Source organism: Tiliqua scincoides, chromosome 4, assembly GCF_035046505.1.
Source record: "Tiliqua scincoides isolate rTilSci1 chromosome 4, rTilSci1.hap2, whole genome shotgun sequence".
Lineage (NCBI taxonomy): Eukaryota > Metazoa > Chordata > Lepidosauria > Squamata > Scincidae > Tiliqua > Tiliqua scincoides.
Genome location: NC_089824.1, coordinates 90705544 through 90710688, shown reverse-complemented (window position 1 = coordinate 90710688; position 5145 = coordinate 90705544). Strand labels below are relative to the sequence as shown.

Sequence of the window (5145 nt, the reverse complement as noted above, 5' to 3'; positions counted from 1 at the left end):
GATGTTCACCTGGTCAACCAAACTTAGTTGGGGGAAATTTTCCCCCTGCCAAATGTTAACAAATATTAGAAGAGCTAATTATATCGTTTTCATATTCTTCATTATTTGTCCTATCCACTGAGAAAAATCCACCGACAAACTGCATTAGCATCTCATATTCTCTGTATCTTGAAAGTGTGACTATTCTGAAATTTTCTATTTGTGTGACTGCATTGTGCAAGTTCAGGCACCAGCTCTCCTCTAGCTCCAGGAGCTGTGATGCAAGTTAGGGCTCCAGACACCCAGCAAATTATGAGTCACACTCAGTGGAACTGTGGAGAAGCAGAAACAAATCAAACTCCGCTGACAACAGAAAACAGGCATGGAGCTGAGGCTTTGCCTTCATAATTGCAACAGCTGGTTGTTCCACAAAGGCAAGAGAGGAGCTGCAGTGACTCCAAAGCTTGCTGATATGCCTGTAAAGGCTACACAGACTCCGGGTGCAGGATTTCGTGTTGACTAGGCTGGCGAAGAGAGCAATGAAGGAATGCTACCTACACAGAAGCACACCTGCATGTGGAATGGTCTAAAAAGCCGCTTCAGCAGGTCTGTATTTGCAAACAGAGTCAAGGTGAGGTGACTGAAGATGCATGCAATTTATCACCTGGCTTTCACAGGAAAGTGCATTGCTCATCTCTCACGCACTGTGAATTGTGCTCTTCTCTCACGCACCGTGAACCATTTTTTGTTCCTCCATCAGGGCCATCTCTGTTGGCATAACTGGAAGAAGTGCAAGCACACACACAGTATAGATGAACCTTAAAGTCGAATAAAGCTGATAGCATATTACGCTGTCAACTTCTTTATGTGAAAATATTTTTATGTAAAGTCAATACTGACACTTCACACTGCAGCTGATGCTATGTAATAAAGAAAGCTGCTTTAAGCTATTTAGTCGTGGTAGCGTGCTTAACAAATATTGCAGAATATATTACCGAGTGGGGGGAAGAGAGAAAAAAAGAGCAATTGGATTGTGAAGCCAAACAGCTTTAGTATGCTGATGACAGTCAAGAAATAACAATTAAATTGTTAACATTACAATTTCTATGAGTTATGAAGGTATTAAAATGAGGTATTCCTGAAGCTGGCTGTAAAGCAGATATTTCACTTGGTTGTAAAATTGATGCGTGCCGCCTACAACTTTATACCAGAAACCAATGCCTTATTTGTAGGAAATCTAGTGGCCAAGAAGCTTGATATTAAGCAGTTCACTCTCATTAAGGAACGATTAAAGGGATCAATACACAATGATCTTCGACAAAGTCCCAGTTCATGCATTTACCAGGGCTGTTAGTTTCTGAGCCAACTGGAGGCTTGGAAAATGACCTGCCTCTCCACTGCAACAGAGGCATACCTAGAAGTCCCAGTGCTTGGGGTAGCAACATCACAACATCATGTAACATGATGTCACTTCTGGGTTCTCCCGGGAGAAGGAGGTGCTGGCAATTTCACGCCCCCTTTTCCTTCTCCTGTGGAAGCTCCCCCTTGAAGGGCACCACTGAGCAGAAGGAATGGGGACTTGCCGATGCAGCAAGCACCTCTAGGAGAACCGTAAGTGGCGCAAAGCAGTCATGCACCCCCCCTTCGTGTAACACTCGGAGAAGTCTTTGCCCTTGTTATGCCTCTGCACTGAAGACCAGAGTGACAAGAAGAAAGCCTTGGCAGAACTTGGGATATGTGATCTTCCAAGTCTCAAGGTTACCATACCTAACAAACAAGCAAGGAAAAGAAAGTGGGAAAGGTAAGAAAAAGATGTATCTCCTCTCCCCGTGTACTACTGCCCTGGCTACTGGCACACAAGCATGTAAAAGTGCTGGTGAGGATGGTGTTTTGGTGATTGAAACTGCTTGTCAAGATGGGGTAAAGAAAATAAAAAATGCATGTGCAGCTCAGGATCTAAATTCAACTCAGAGAAGAATTTGAAGCCATGAAAAGTTTGCCTCTGTTGTGACACAAGTTTTTAGGAGCCCCAAAGTTCTCTGCGAAGTCTGAGTTTGAAGAAGTTCATCATCATCTCGATTACACTATTTTTCTAAGTTATTTTTCTAATAAGGAAATTATAACCGGGTCACTTTGCTGACCATCCAACAATAGCTATGTGTTACCATTTGAGTTGATATGAGTTGTCCCACAATAGTATACAGCTGCAACCCCACGACATAGACCAGCCTATCCACCTAAGGCTGCATTCCTATAACACATAAGGACATACGAAGAGCCCCGCTGGATCAGCCCAAAGGCCTATCTAGTCCAGCTTCCTGTATCTCACAGCGGCCTAACAAATGCTTCAGGGAGCACACAGGAAAACAGACACAACCTGCGTCCTGGTGGCCTCCCCTGCATCTGGCAATCAGAGGCAGCCTGCCTCTAAAACCAAGAGCTTGCACATACCTACTATGACTTGTAACTCATAATGAAAACACCTGTCAGTATCACTGAACTCAGTAGAACTGATATCTGAGTAGATATGCATAGGATTGCACAGTAAATGATTTGTCCATCAAACCCTTTATATGTGTGCATGATGGCAAATGCTATCTAGCGCATTGAGTAACTTGTGAAGGACTCTTATGAATGAATGGGAGCTGGCTGGGTTTTAAGCAAATCCAGGGGGCTTTAACGTTCTTGTACTACAATAAGCATGTTATTTTAAGTTTCCATCAGAATTGCAATGAACAGAGAAGAAGGGTCAAAGACAGAGGGAATAAAAGAGAAAATAAGCAATATTCAACAAAACATTTATATACTGTTAACCAAACAGAAGCTACTTACTCAACCTTGAAAAATTCCCCTCAGATAGATTATTCAAAATCTCCTGTTTTACAATGTAGCACTGAACACTGCCCAGAGGCAAGACATCAATTGCCTCATCAGGACCTGAATTCAGTTCCCTCATAGAATTCATTAAAAAATATGAAATCAGGACTGATTAGGGTGGAGCCAAACTGCAGGAGTAACCACAGGTTTGTTTTACATACAAACCACAGGTTTGTTTTTCCCATTCACTTATAAAGCCGGGGGGGGGGCAGTTTTTATATGCAAAGGACCACATGCTGAAGGGGAGTGACACTTGCCCCTTGGCCCCCACTGTACCTCCCTGCACTTGGCAGCTTTTAAGCAGTTTTCTTCTAGTCTGGCTCTAATACCAGAAGTAAATTGGGCAAGGACAAGCATGATGAGGTGAGGCAGAGGAAGGTCGAGTGTTGATTTTGGTACAGAAACTAGGCCCAGCAACCTACTATTGATAGTCAAACAGGTCAAGCACACATTTTAACAGACATGCATTTACCCCAAATATCTTCTTTGGTCCTGACTCTGGTGAAGTAGAAAAATAACAGGATCCTGCTTTGCTTAGTTTTATTGTGTTCGTCTTTAGTTTTATTGTGTTTGTCTTTAAGACATGCTTTTGTGTAGTCCAGTAGCACTGAGACAGCAAGCTGATGTCCAGAGGGAGTTTCAAGTAAGAAATAAATAAATCTAAGACTGATTTTGTCAAACAACCCAGATGATCTAGTATGCCTGAGCCTCCTGAGGGAGCCAGGAGCATCAGGTTAATAAAAGTGTAAAGCATCAAGTACCTCTGAATAGAAAAACAATCGAGTAGCTATTCAGGAACTCTCCTCTTTATAAGAAAGATCAATCACCTGGCAGAAAGACAATGTAAACATACAATATCTCCCCAGGAAAACTCGCTCCATTAGTGTCCAAGTCCTTGGAATACAATAGCTCACTGTGTTTTTTCCCCCCTTTTCCCCATCCTTCCCCTGCTTTTGACTTGCTTAAAGGATAAAGAAAATTCAATTTATCTGACCCTACAACAAGAAAATAACTTCTAATAGTATAAACAAACAGTTCTGCACAAATGTCAGGCAAACATTTTTTCCTTTGGACCCTCAGTACACAAAAACACACCCTATGCTTTGATATTGCATCCACGCTTTGCAGAAATTAATTTAAGGCATTAAGCACATTTGTATCATGTGCTGTTAGGGTTGTTGGATTTCCCAGAAAACAACATAGGGCCCCAAACTGGCCCCTGCATTAAATAAATACCTCCCCACACTCTACAATTTCCCTAGTTCAGCTAAGGAAGGCCCAGGGTGCATAACATCAAGGGATATGATATGAGCAGAACTAAGGACCAAATCCTATCCAATTTTCCAGTGTAGCAGTGCCAATGGGGCGTGCACCGCATCCTGTGGTAAGGAGGCAGTCACAGAGGCCTCCTCAAGGTATAGGAACATTTGTTCCCTTACTTCAGGGCTGCATTGCGACTGAACAGATGCTGGAAATTTGGATAGGATTGGGCCCTAAGTCATTCTCACCTGTAGAGTTTTGAGTTAGAATAGAATGACCCTGTTCCACTTTGTCAAGGCTGTGAAATACTGTGGAATACAGAATGGGTTTTGCAGAAACATTCAGAAGGGGTGACTGGCAACCTTCAGTCTTGAAAGACTACAGTATAAGCCTACAGCACCCGGTATTCCCAGGCGGTCTCCCATCCAAGTACTAACCAGGCCTGACCCTGCTTAGCTTCCGAGATCAGACAAAATCAGGCATATGTAGGGTAACAGTTGCTGTCAGAAGGGGTCCAGCCTGGATATCTCTACACATGCCTAGTTCAGAGTCTGCAGGATGGAGACCTAGAATGAATCAGGGATTCTTAGGGCTATTCTAGAATTTTCCTTATTTGTTTATGTGTCCCCCACCCCCCCCGGAAAGTTTTGCAGGATGGTTAACAATGCTTAAATGTTCTCACACACCACTTCATATTGCCTTGACTGTGTCTGACCTGACAACTCAGTAATATAACATCGATGTTGTGCCAGCTATGGTTAAAGCATATGAATTGTCTTATATATAACCAAGAACAACATGATACACTTAGGGAGACTACTTCACACACTCCACACCTCCTGCAGGGCCAGCAAATGATATTTTTGTCACTCCCACAGGAGAATGTATTGTGGCAGACACAATGGACTTAATTTTGGAGGAAACCTGAAATCTTCTGTAAATCAGTAGGATGTTGGCCCAACACCTAAAACATTTCCACCCCAGAAAGGATCTCTTTCCAGATTTTTCAGGACTAAATAGGAATATCTT

At 42.7% G+C, this 5145-nt stretch overlaps 1 pseudogene; it reads right to left on the bottom strand.

Annotated features, from left to right (window-relative positions):
* Window positions 1-4504: 4504 nt before the first annotated feature.
* LOC136650212 (5S ribosomal RNA) lies at window positions 4505-4624 on the bottom strand (annotated as a pseudogene).
* Between the last annotated feature and the right edge of the window lie 521 nt (window positions 4625-5145).